Genomic DNA, 14,463 nt, shown 5'->3' on the forward strand with positions numbered 1-14,463 from the left:
AATATAGGGGGGGGTGACAGATGTCTGTCTGCCCTGGTCACATCACAACTATAGAATTATTTCTAGATATGAAAATCCCAGTTGTCATAGAGCACTAACAAACTGATATCTAAGTGATAAAGGATCTTAAAACCATCTCACAAGGATGAAGGCCAAAGGTACAGTCCTGTTAGTCTACAAAACAGACCTGTCTGGATATATTTAGGACTGACAATAATCCCAAGGATTATCCTATGGGATGAGGTTAGGTTTCCTCCAGGTGGGATAGGTGGTGGGAGTAATAATAATAAAAACATTATTCTCAGTGTAAAGAAGAAATATGGAATGTATGTCTTTGGAAAATAAGCTTTCCATTACTGGTGGTATTTACGGGGATACTATAGAATTACTGGTTAGGGTTATTGCTTATACATTGATTTTTCAGGGATTTAGACTAAAATCTAAAGGTCCTTCTTTTTTTTTTTTCATTTCTAAATACTCTTACCAAATTCAGGAATATTAGAGTTGGGTGTGGGTATCATAGGCCTAGACACTTATAATTCTGAATGTAGCAATGGATCTTTTTATATAGCCCCATTTTAAGAAAATCTAGCTTTTCTTTTAAACTAAGGAAAATGTGTAGATGGCAAATGAAAAGATGCTTAATATATTAGTCACTGAAGAAATACAAATTGAAGCTACAAGGAAAACTACCACTAGACGCCTCTCAGAACTGGTTAACATAAAACGAACGAAAACAACAAAAATACCAAGTGTTGGTAAGAACATGGACCAACTGGAATTCTCACACCTTGCTGGTGTGTGCAATATATTACAACCAATTTAGAAAATCTTTCAGCAATTTTTCATAAAGTGAGGCTCACCTACTCTTCAGTATTTAACCATGTGAAATAAAAATGACTGGAAATGGATAAACTGTGGTATATCAAATAAAAAGAATGAACTATTGATAGGGTTAACAACGTGGGTGGATTTCAAAAGCATTTATGCTCAGTGAAAGAAGCCAGCTTCAAAGGTTACATATTACATACTCCCATTTCTGAGACATTTTTTCAAAGACAAAACTGTAGGAACAGTATGTAGACCAGTGTTTGCCAAGAGTTGGGGGTGGGGGAGAAGTCAACTATAAAGAAAAATGGAGGAATTTTCTTCTATATCTTAATTGTGGTAGTTATGTGACTGTCTATATTTGTCAAGACTAGCAGAACTCTGCTCTTTAAAGTATGAATTTTACTGCATATAACTTACACCTAAATAAAATAAATGAAAAAATAATTGTATTAGGATACAAAACTTTGGGGCTTTAATAAACAAGAGCATCTTCATCCTGTGCCATCCTGCCAGCAGGCTTCCTGGTCCAGATCCGAAATCCCAGAAGGTGGGGATCTTGCCACTTGGCATACCTATGTGTACTTAACACAGGGTGGGCTTAATGCCAAAACCAGGCAGCTTCTCAAGCTGCCAGGATGAATTCATCACCTCCCATTAATCCCATTAAGAACAAGCCAACGACTTTAATTTGGATTCCTGATTGAACTATAAACTACACTCCATCTGCTTAGTAGTCTAAGCAACAGATAGGCCAACACTTCTTGGAGAGGAATTCACTCAAATGCTCAAAGAGGGGAATTGGATGGCTGGAGGTGTTGGTGCCAAACCTCTGGTGGTTAGAGAGATCTTCTTCAGTTCGAATATGAGAAGAGCTATTTCCCTGGTATATCCCTATTAGTCACTCCTAGGCCCATCTGGCATTTGTGGGGGTGCAGGAAGCCAACTGTGTCTATTCATACAGCTGTGTAAGTGTATTTCCATCATCTGTGTGTGCAGGCTAGCAGACTTGCCCCAAACTGTCTTGTTCGTTCCTGATGTGGGCAGAAAGGAGGGGTTTCCAACCAGTGCCTGTGCTCTCACACCTTAGTTGCTACTTCATTTAAATTTAAGAAAATTTATTTTTTCTGGTAGGGTTGGGGACTTTGCTTTGTGACCAGAGCAGAACTTTTGGAGCCTTAACAACACTGAATAATTCCAGGGGAGAGGATACAGCTGAACTCAGAAAGTTCTGTGATCAAACTAATTATTCAAGTGAGCATCCCAGCTAAATAGATTATGTCTTAGGTAGCTTCTGTGTCTTGGATTGTAAACACTGCTGCTATGAACATTGGGGTGCATGTATCTTTTCAAATTATGGTTTTCTCTGGATATATGCCCAGGAGTGGGATTTCTGGATCTTGTGGTAACTCCATTTTTAGTTTTTTAAGTAGCCTCCACACTGTTTTCCATAGGGGCTGCACCAATTTACATTCCTATCTTACAGTGTAGGAGGGTTCCCTTTCCTCTACACCCTCTCCAGCATTTATTATTTGTAGAGCTTTTAATGATGACCTTCTGACTGGTGTGAAGTGATACCTCATTGCAATTTTGATTTGCATTTCTCCGATAATCAAGATTGTTGAGCATCATTCCATGTGCCTGTTGATCATATGTATGTCTTCTTTGGAAAAATGTCTATTTAGATTTTCTACCCATCTTTTTTGATTGGGTTGTTGTGTTTTGTTTTTTAAATTGAGCTTTTTGAGCTGTTTGCATATTTTGGAAATTAATCCCTTTTAGGTCACATCATTCACAAATATTTTCTTTCATTCTGTAGGTTTTCTTTTTGTTTCATTTATGGTTTCCTCTGCTGTGCAAAAGCTTGTACGTTTATTTGTTTATTTTTTGCTTTTCTCTTGCTTTGGGAAGTTGACTGAAGAAAACGTTGCTGTAAATTATATCAAATAATGTTTCGCTTATGTTATTTCCTGTTTTCTTGGTACTTTCTATTAAACTTCTATTGACTCTGTCATTTTGTTTCTACAATAGAGCTACTCTCCACCAAGATCTCGTTTGTTCTCCACAAAATCTATTGTCTTAGTCCTTTTGGGCAGCTATAATGAAACCAACTGGATGTCTTATCAACAACAACATTTACTTCTTACAGTTCTGGAGGCTGAAAGTCTAAGATCAGGGTGCCAGCATGGTTGGGTAAAGACCATCTTCCTGGTTCATAGCCAGCATCTTCTAACTGTGTTCTCATATGGTGGAAGGTGTCTCTCCGGAGCCTCTTTTATTCCCTTATGACTTAAGTACCTCCCAAAGGCCCCACCCAGTAAAACCATCATCTTTGAGGTTCAAGACTACAACTGTGAGTTTGCGAGAAACACAAACATTCAGACCACAGCACTCATAGGTAAGGAAGCAGAGTGTAGAGCCTTTGTCCTGTGACCTGCTTTTCTCCAAGTCACAGGGGAAATGTGGGTGGAACTGGGGGTGGAACCCACTCTTCCATGAGTGATATCAATGCTTCATTATTGGGCACTATGTGGAAGCAGAAGTTCACAGTCTTCTCAGTTGTCTCTGTAGCATAGACGCTCCTCCCTATGAATGAGCTGGGGCAGAGGTGATGGGGAGGAATTGATGGAGGGCTGGGGCTAAAAGTGTTCTTTCCCCTTAGGAATGAGGGATAATTGAAATAGAGAATAGAGCCCCTGTGACATAGCGGTGTGGGATAAAAACCACAGGTAGCCTGCCCATCCTGGGTAGACCAGTAGCCCCACATCATGAGCTGGGGAATAAGGAAACTCTCTCTCCTTGACTTCAGAGTAGAGTGCCCAGGGTAGAGTTTTTGTGACATGGGGCTAGGAGGAAAGGGAGCAGGTCCTAGCTCAGATGCTATGGACTCTTGTTTTTCATATTGAAACTTAGCACATTTTCTTAAATACATATTTCTTCATTTGAATATGTCCTTGGGACCATTTCCAGATACCTTAAGGAATCTGTTTTTACTTTTTATAATTTCCATGAGCTAAAATATTCTTTTGCTGGGGAAACTATCCACCAGCCTCCTTACTCCATCATTTTAGAAGTCCTAGAATTATTTTTCTCCTGTAACAAGTGTGTAATATATCAAATGAGGAAATGAGTGAATGTTTTGTCCACATGCCATCTCTATTTGCTTATTTTATCACTTTAATTTTATCTATACAAACTTCTATCTCTTAAGCTTGGATTTTTGAAACTCTGCTACAAATTCATCCCTCCCCCCACACATTGAGTGTGCATTTATCTTTCTGCTCTTTCTATGAAGATAAATACAGTTGTGAATATTTATGGAGTTCTTTCAAATTTTTGGCTTTATTTCTCTGTAGCGGATTTTTACCGGCTTAGCATATGAAAGGGCCTTAATAAACATTAGTTTCCTCTCTTCTTTCTTTCCTTCCTTCTGTATCACTTACTTGTTATGCCTTAGGTTTATATGCTAACCAAACCTATCTTATCTCCCTCACTAGACAATTCAGTCTCTGAAGGTAGGGATATCCATTTTTTTTCTCTGACTTTCCCATGGAGCTGACACTATACTTTTTATATGGCAGGCACTGAATGCATGTATGATTATTGATTAATTGCACACAGCAAAATTGCCCATGCTGTAGTTCTTCTGGAATGAGAGAAGAAAAAGAAAGGTAGGGAGAAAGAGACAAGAAAGTGACCAGCATCAGATAATGTATGTTTAGCAGCAGACCAAACTGTGGAGGACGTTACTAAGCAGTCTCACTTCCTTACTTGCACTAAATCTCAGGCTGGATGATCAGGGGTAGATGAGAGCTGTGGGTAGCGGAAGACATGGGACAATGAACATGTCATTACAAAATGTGAGAAAGAGTCCATCGGATGTGGGAGGAATGCACTGGCTTTGCTAAACATGAATTTCAAGTGTTTATGGAAATAAACACGTATGCACCTTTGCTAAGATAACTGAAGGCTTGTAGTGTCAGGTGCGGAGAACTTCCAAAAAGAGCTGATGTTGACATTTGTGGGACACCAAACTCATGACAACGGAGAGAGACAGATAGGACTAAGAGCTTAATCAAGACCAAAGTTTGTATCAAACAAGTTGGAATTTTCTCTTTAGTACAATGCAGGGGTCAGGAACATCAGACAAGTTACAGAAATATGTATGTTTATTGTATATTAAAGTAGCCAGACTCTCTGTGCTCTATGGGTGGGCTGGGTGGAAATGACCCCTACCAGGGAGGGAGCAAGTTGGCCCCAGTGACTGATGTTGCATGTGTGGGCTGAGAAGCCTCAAACGTGAAATTTATGAGCACTCAAGCCTGATAATGAAGGGAGGCAAGTGGAGACATCTGGGCTGTGTGCCTGTGTACAAAACATAGCCTGGCAAGAACAAGACAAACTTTTTGATGAAGAGGTGCCTTTTAAAAATTGACTGCAGATATTATACATTAAAAAAAAAAAAAAGATGCCTGTCCATTCAAGAGTACTGAGAATATTCAGTAAAGTAGAAAGTTGAGAACGATCCATACAGAATCCATCTGTGAACATTTTAGTGCTTTTCCTTTCCCCTATTCTACTTATTTGCTTCTAGCCTGTTTCAGATGCAAGTTTTACATGATCATGATCATATTCCATGCACATTTCTGCACCTTACATCTTTCTCCTAAAGTATATCACATGTATTTTTTGTTACCAATTTTTCATTAGCACTATTTTAATGGCTGCATAACAGTCCATCATATAGATGGGTTATCATTTAATAATTTCTTTTATTATCTATTTAGGTTTTTTTTATCATATCAACAGGATGTGCAACTATGGTGTGATAAATATATTTCTGCAAATATATTTAAGCATGTTTATTTTCCCCTGTGTCTTAGGTTATTTCATTTGGATGGATTTCTGGAAGTGGAATTGCTGGCTCATAATAACCCTCTGTGAACATCTTTAAGGCTCTTGATCCATTAATGCCAAATTGTTTTGCGAGACTTCCGCATCAATTTACATTTCCATGCAGTGTATGGGAGTTCTTAGAAAGATAAATATTAAGACACAGAGAAAGTATGCCAGAGTCTCTAGGTAAGAATTGATGGAATGAGCTGCTGGGTATCAGGCTTGTAGTGTCAGGTGAAAGGAAACATTACCATATCAATGATATACTGCTGCTGCTGCTAAGTCGCTTCAGTCGTGTCTGACTCTGTGCAACCCCACAGATGGCAGCCCACCAGACTCCGCCGTCCCTGGGATTCTCCAGGCAAGAAGACTGGAGTGGGTTGCCATTTCCTTCTCCAGTACATGAAAGGAAAAAGTGAAAGTGAAGTCGCTCAGTCGTGTCCGACTCTTAGTGACCCCATGGACTGTAGCCTACCAGGCTCCTCCGTCCATGGGATTTTCGAGGCAAGAGTACTGGAGTGGGGCGCCATTGCCTTCTCCGCAATGATATACAAATAGAGAATATTCCTGGCATCTACCTACATAATAAGTGGGTGCTTGTTCTTGGATAATCACCTTTATTCTAGAGCCAACTCTTATGATACTACCTCCACGACATCCCCCCACATACTCCAGTCAAAACAGGCTACTCTTCTCCTCGCAGATATTCAGAACCTTTCCTCTGACCTCTCTTCTTAAAATTAGTCCTAACCGCAGTGCTCACTCAAGCTCAGGTTAATCACGGGTACTCACAAAATGTTTGCTGAATTTAATCTCTATCTCCAAAGTCCATGATGATATGAAAAGAATGGAACCAAGAAGAAAGATGAGCTGCAGATTACTGTGGACAGGCAGGATGAATTGAGTAAACTGGTTTATTGTGCAAGGACGGTGCTTTCTTTGGTCATGATGAGGAAACTATTGGCCTCAAGATTTTCTAAAGCCTTTAGGAAGGAGAGACTAAAGAGAACTGGCATACACTGAGGTCATCTCACACATGGGGATATGAGAGATTGAGTAACTCATATCCTGAGAAATAAGTGTCTGTGTACTGTGATGGGGCCACATGGGGGTCTCCTATAGCAGGTGCTGGGGATATGGGGTGGGGAGAGTGTTTCTTAAAGGGAATAGGGACTCTAGCCATCAATCACCCTTGGAAGAAGTCATCTTGACTAGGAAAAGAACCAGAATGAGAAAGTCTGATTTCTGTAGAGGCATTCAGTGTGGTCTGTGTTCCAAGGAGGGGCAGAATAGTCTGTCCTCTCTGCTATAAGCAGATCTTCAGCAAAACCTTCATGCACCTTGCTGGCCATGTCTCTGTAGCCTTAGGTAAGTCTCAGGGAAGGGGTTTCTTCCAAGACCAGAGGACATGAAGGTAGAGGAACACAGAGTGGAGGCATGCGCAGAGTCAACATTAATGCACAGCTTTTCCTAGACAAATGGGGACTTCTTCAGGGTCACTGCTAGAGAGTGAGTTGAGGTACCTAGATGAGGAGGTGCAGAAAAGGCCAAAGGACCTGCTCCTAGGCACACCTGAAGCATCACCTTGGGGACAAGTCAAGATGAGCTCATGATTGCATTCTGCACAGCTAGTTTCCAAAGACAAAGAGTAGAAGGAGCTGTGGCCATTGTAACTCATGTCACACAGCAACACCACAGGGATAATATGACTTAGCCTGCTCGGGCTTTTCTCTTGCTATAGAACTTTCACATATGTGACTTAGTAATACCTCAGTTACCCTATATAGTCAACAGTTATTCATACTTTTTTTTTAAAGAGATGGCATATATATTTCATATTAAACATAGGCATTAAATTCTGGTTCAGGAAAGTCAGAATTTGAACATCTCTAAAGAAAATAGTAAAGAGGGAGAAATCGATCCTTCTCTTTACCAAAAAAAAAAAAAAAAAAAGTAAAATATAAAATCTATGAAATCAATTAGCCAAGTGCTAGAGATGTAAAGATGCTGGAGATGTGGGCACACTTACAAAGTAAAGGGCAGGCATTTTATCTGAAGGTTTATAAGTAGCCTTTGGGTAGAGGGGTATGATTATCAGTGATTGAATCATTTTCTTTAGTGTTGATTTGATATATTCACTGCTAATTGAATATGCTTGAAATTAAAGCCAGTTAATTGGGAATGGAAAAACAGAGGCAAGCTTGGAGAACAAAGAATTTTCAAGGTTCCAGAAGAGCTGAATCTTTTAAGTGTGTGTGTGTGGAGGCGAGGTTGGGGGGAGGGGGGAGGCGAGGGAGTGGGGATGAACCAACACTCAGAGTGCAAATTTCATCTTACAGAGTTTATAAAGAGAAAAACTGAAAAAAAAACTCCCAAATACAGAGTTCATAAAAATAATTGATAAGCAACATCTATCATATAGCTTACAATATTGAGAGAAGAAGCTTACATGTGTAATATAAAAATAGCTTTTTAAAATAAAAGCATTATAGGATGCAGCTAAACACCATAGAAGTACACAAAAAAGTATAAAATTAAAGACGTTGCTATGAGTATTAATATCATTTAGGTAAGCTACTACTATTTCTTCCAGCAGCAGAGTATCCTTCATCTCTGCATGTACAAATGCCATCAGTCTCTGTTACATTCCAAATCACTGACTGCCTCTTCCCTGATCAGAAGTGCTTTATATTTCTATGTCACCTAATTATGATAGCTTCTTTTAGACAGATTCAGTAGTCTCCTCTGGAGATCCCTGCTTTGGAGTTTTTTATGTTCAGTGGATATTTGCTAAATATAGATCAAATGCTTGCAGGAGAAAGCCTTGCCATTTCAAAGTGTTCTTCATGAATTTTAGTTTCAGTAATGTAACAGTTGTGAAAGTAAAGCTCCATTTGCACATTTATACCAAAGCAGAATTACCTCAGTCCCCTTCAGCTTCAATATTTGATAGCCCTGTGAATCAAAGGGAAAATAAATAGCCCCACTGGTAAGCCTTGATTGACACGGCCCATCTATTCCGGGCAAAGTTCTGTGCTCAGCATGGGGATGGCTTGATCAATAGAACACTAAAGCCTCAAACCCATCTTGGAGATGTTTGAATGCCCGAATGGAAATGTTGACCTTTTCTTGTTGGAAATTCACTCCTCCATTTAATGAAGTTGCAGCAGCAAAGAAAAGTGCATGGTCAGCTGGAGTCAGAAAATAATTTCATACTGATTGGATGTTGATCATTCCTGATATCAAATCTCTTACCCTGATGCTGTTACTCCAGGCCTTCATTAGAGGGCATAACCAGAAATGGCCTGGTCTCCATCTCCTGTCTTTCTCTCAGAGAGAAATGAGATTTCAGGAAGACCAGGCAAGGGACAAGTCACTCACACATTCTCTGAGGGACTCCAGGGTGAATCAAACAAGACATTGAAAAGCTATCATCTGAGAGATTCCAAAGGAGAAAAGAACAATAGTGTAAAATTCTGGTTTCCCTCCACTTTCTAGGAAGAGGAAAGGTTACATGTTCCTAGAACACAGAGATCTCAGAAATGGATGTTGAGGACACATTTTTTTTTTCCTCCCTGGGCTCAAGGTGAGGTCCAGGGGTTTTTGTTGAGTCTTGACATCCGGGGGGGAACCAGGTGCCCTTGATATCCCTAGGATGAAGGAGGTGGTCTTTTGAAAAGGAGACAGGGCACTTTGAGTTCCTAACAGACATCAGAACAGGAGCCAGTTTCTCTGTCTCCCAAATGCTGAGTTTGTCACTCAGTGGGAATGACTTGGCCCCTGAGATGCCTCTGAGTCACACATGAATAGAGAGAGAAGAATTTTCTTCCTTGACTATAGTAGACATAAATAAAGTCTCAGGTAAGAAAGCGTTGGGAAACTAGTTGCGGTTTGGTATCAAGAGTGCTGTTCTGTTTGTTTTTAAACAGTCAGACCAGAATGGACTGAGCTCGCTTTGGAGGAAGAGGCATGAGCTAATATCCTCAGAGGTGTACAGACATGTGTATTCAACAGGGCTTCTCTGCAATGTTAGCGAGATATTGACAATGCCCATGAAGCAAGGAATGGCTGGGGCAGTGACTTGGGTGTGCTTTCAGGCTCACTTCAATTCCCAACGTCTGAAACTTAATTTTATCATCTGTAAAATGGGAATTTAAAAACATCACACCCTCATGAGAACTGAACATGCCTAACACTGCAGCATGCCTACGGTAGGACCTTAATTAAATTTCCTTGTCTCCTAGACAATTCAGCTCCAATCCAAGCTTCATTATTCCTGGAGTTGTGATTAACATTTTAAACACATATCATGTTCCAAGGTGTCCACCTGAAATGGCTCAGGAAGAAGAAGTTTTAATAAGTACACATGCTTACAATGGTGATACGCTGACATTTAAAAGCAGTAATATTTGAATTGAGCAAGGAAAAAGGCTGGCACCCCAACGTGACTGCCCTGTGTAATTGCCTCGACCCTTTTCTTTTATGAGGCAAGATTACGCATCCAAGCTCAGCATGGCACAGCATGCTTTGTTTGCAGGCAAAATCTAAATCCAGTGCCAGTCATAGATGTTATTGCCCTGTTTGTTTAGTGTCTCTGTCAGAAAGTAGAAATGAAAATCTTGTGATTTTTCTCCATAACACTCAGACCTCTGGGAGGTAAGAAACTCAGTTCCAAGGGAGCAGTATCAAAACTAAGTCCTCAGCAGAGACACAAAGTGCCTGGCCAGCTACAGTCCATAGCGTTGTAAAGAGTTGGACGTGACTAAAGTGACTTAGCATGCACGCACGCAAACAAAGTAATCATCTTTTTCTTTGATTCCCAATGGCGGCTGTGAGTATTAGAAAATTTCACTGAGTGTTCAGAAAAGCCATTTGCTTGACATGTCTTTATAATTTAATGCATATATTTAATTTAATTCTAAATAAAACATCAAAAGGAAATGCCAGCAGAAAAATAAAATTATTATAAAATGTATCGGGGCATATACATGTCAAAGAATGGCTTAATGAAATGGCAAATACTAGATCTTTTAGGTATAAAACTATATTATACAGCAGCAAAAACATAATACAGCATGGTGCTTGTATAAAATCAGACAAATGAATCAATGAGACAGAAGGGAAAACCTGTATGTGTAGGTACCCATATGGCATTATATAATTAGAGAGCAGGGACCATTTTATAAATGATAGTTGTAAAATTAGTTAATTTTTGAGGGGATAAAAGTTTCAACAAATCCTTTACATCTATATGCTAATATAAATTCTTAATGGATAAAAGACTTACAGATAATCTTAGCACAAAAAATGAAAATAAAATCGACACTTTATGAGAAAATATGTATACATTTTGAAGTGATATAATCTTAAAGGAAAAATCCACAGTTATCTCCCATAAAATGAAAATGTTCTCTACTGTAAAGTAAAAGAAACAAAAAAAATTTAAGTTAGATTCATAAAAAAAAAAAAAAAGGCTTTAAATCATCAGTAAAGTTGATGGTATCTGAAACACCTATAGAATGTACACCTATTGATAATAAAATCAATCCTAGATCCTAATATACATTGGTACAGAAAAATTCTCAACGAGGGAAGAACAATCTATGGTCAAAAATGAGGACGCAGATGGAATGTTTTCATTTACTGTAAAATCAAAAACTGAAAAATGGAGTAATTTGGCATTTACTTGTGATGAACTAGCAACCTCATAGTCTGGGAGGGCATGAGAATTGATAGAAACCTTTTTGGACTTTAATATACAAAATATCCAGAGTCATGAAAATATTCAAACTTGTTAAAAGAGCTAACCAAAGAATTAATATGAGGTAAGTTGCATGTTCTCAGTCACTCAGTCATGTCCAACTCTTTGTGACCCCATGGACCATAGCCCACCAGGCTCCTCTGTTCATGGGATTTTCCAGGCAAGAATACTGGGGTGGATTGCCATTTCCTCCTCCAGGGGATTAGGGAAGTTATTCAATGGCAAACAATGTGCTTGATAAATGGTTAATATCCAAAATATATAAAGAACTCATACAATTCAATATTGAAAAAGAATCTGATTAAAAAATGAGCACAGAAACTGAACGGACATTTTTCTAAAGGAGACACATAAATGGCCAACAGGAACATGAAAAGATGCTCAACATCATTAATGATCAAAAAAATGCATGTCAAAACCTCAATGAGCTATAACCTCACACCTGTCAGAGTGTCTGTTATCAAGAAGACATGACATAATAAGTAGTGTTGCCAAGGATATGAAGAAAAACAAATCCTTGTGCCCTGTTGGTGGGAATGTGAAAGTGAAAATCTCTCAGTCGTGCCTGACTCTTTGCAATCCCACAGACTGTACAGTTTGTGGAATTCTCCAGGCCAGAATACTGGAGTGGGTAACCTTTCCCTTCTGGAGGAGATCTTCCCAACACAGGGATTGAATCCAAGTCTCCCACATTGCAGGTGGATTCTTTACCAACTGAGCTATGTAGGCACTATGAAATTCAGACACCATGAAATATAGTATGGGGGTTTCCCAAAAAAGCAAAAGTAGAATTATCATGTAATCCAGTAATCTCAAAGGTAATGAAAACAGTATCAAAAGGACATTTTCACCCCATGTTGATTATAGCATTATTCACAATAGTCAAGATATAGAAACTACCTAAATGGATGAAAGAACAAATAAGATGTGAATGGGATATTATTCAACCATGAGAAAGATGGAAATCCTGCTACTTATGTCAACATAGATAGATGCTGAGGACATTATACTAAGTGAGATAAATCAAATAGATACTACATACGCAGACTCTGAAAAAGCTAAACTTGCAGAAACAGAGAAAGGCAGTTTCCAGGGGCTGTGGGGTGGGGAGACTGGGGAAATGTTGACCAAAGGGTATACAAATAATCAGAAGGTGAATAAGTACTATAGATCTAAAGCAGAGCATTGTGATTATGGTCGACAATACTGTCTTATATACTTCAAAGTTGCTAACAGACTAGATCTTAAATGTTCTCACCACAAAATGCAGTGATAATTATGTGACATGATGGAGGCGTTAGATAGTAGCTAAGGCTATGGTGACAATATATAGCCTTGACGTACTCCTTTCCTGATTTGGAACCAGCCTGTTTTTCCATGTCCAGAGTAACTGTTGCTTCTTGATCTGCATACAAATTTCTCAGGAGGCAGGTCAGGTGGTCTGGTATTCCCATCTCTTTAAGAATTCTCCACAGTTTGTTGTGATCCACACAGTCAAAGGCTTTGAAACAGTCAAGAAAGCAGAAGTGGATGTTTTTCTGGAAGTCTGTTGCTTTTTTGATGATCCAGCAGATGTTGGCAATTTGATTTCTGGTTCCTCTGCCTTTTGTAAATCCAGCTTGAACATCTGGAATTTCGTGGTTCATGTACTGTTGAAGCCTGGCTTGGAGAATTTTGAGCATTACTTTACTAGCATGTGAGATGAGTGCAATTGTGTGGTAGTTTGAATATTCTTTGGCATTGTCTTTCTTTGGGATTGGAATGAAAATTGACCTTTTCCAGTCCTGTGGCCACTGCTGAGTTTTCCAGATATGCTGGCATATTGAGTGCAGGACTTTCACAGCATCATCTTTTAGGATTTGAAATAGCTCAGGGGAATTCCATCACCTCCACTGGCTTTGTTCACAGTGATGCTTCCTAAGGCCCACTTGACTTCACATTCCAGGATGTCTGGCTATAGGTGAATGATCATACAATTGTGATTATCTGGGTCATGAAGATCTTTTTTGTACAGTTCTGTGTATTCTTGCCACCTCTTCTTAATATCTTCTGCTTCTGTTAGATCCATACTGTTTCTGTCCTTTATTGTGCCCATCTTTGTATCAAATGTTCCCTTGGTATCTCTAATTTTCTTGAAGAGATCTCTAGTCTCTCCTATTCTATTGTTTTTTTCTATTTCTTTGTATGGATCACTGAGGAAGATTTTCTTATCGCTCCTTCCTATTCTTTGGAACTCTGCATTTAAATGGGTATATCTTTCCTCTTCTCCTTTGTCTTTAGCTTCTCTTCTTTTCTCGCCTATTTGTAAGGCCTCCTCAGACAACTATTTTGCCTTTTTGCATTTCTTTTTCTTGGGGATGGTCTTGATCACTGCTTCTTGTACAATGTCATGAACTTCAGGCCATAGTTTTTCAGGCACTCTATCAGATCTAATCCCTTGAATCTATTTCTCACTTCCACTGTATAATTATAAGGGATTTGATTTAGGTCATACCTGAATGGCCTAGAGGTTTTCCCTATTTTCTTCAATTTAAGTCTGAATTTGGCAATAAAGAATTCATGATCTTAGCCACAGTCAGCTCCCAGTCTTGTTTTTGCTGACTGTATAGAGCATCTCCATCTTTAGCTGCAAAGAATATAATCAATCTATTTCGGTATTGACCATATGGTGATATCCATTTGTAGAGACTTCACTTGTGTTGTTGGAAGAGGGTGTTTGCTATGACCACTGCGTTCTCTTGGCAAAACTCTGTTGGCCTTTGACCTGATTTGTTTTGTACTCCAAGGCCAAATCTGCCTGTTACTCCAGGTATCTCTTGATTTCCTTCTTTTGCATTCCAGTCCCCTATAATGAAAAGGAAATCTTTTTTGGTTGTTAGTTCTAGAAGATCTTGTATGTCTTCATAGAACTGCTCAACTTTAGCTTCTTCAGCATTACTGACTTGGATTACTGTGATATTGAATGGTTTGCCTTGTAA

The sequence above is a fragment of the Giraffa tippelskirchi genome, chromosome 7 (assembly GCF_054371585.1).
Source record: "Giraffa tippelskirchi isolate mGirTip1 chromosome 7, T2T-mGirTip1v1.2.pri, whole genome shotgun sequence".
In the NCBI taxonomy this organism is placed as follows: Eukaryota; Metazoa; Chordata; class Mammalia; order Artiodactyla; family Giraffidae; genus Giraffa; species Giraffa tippelskirchi.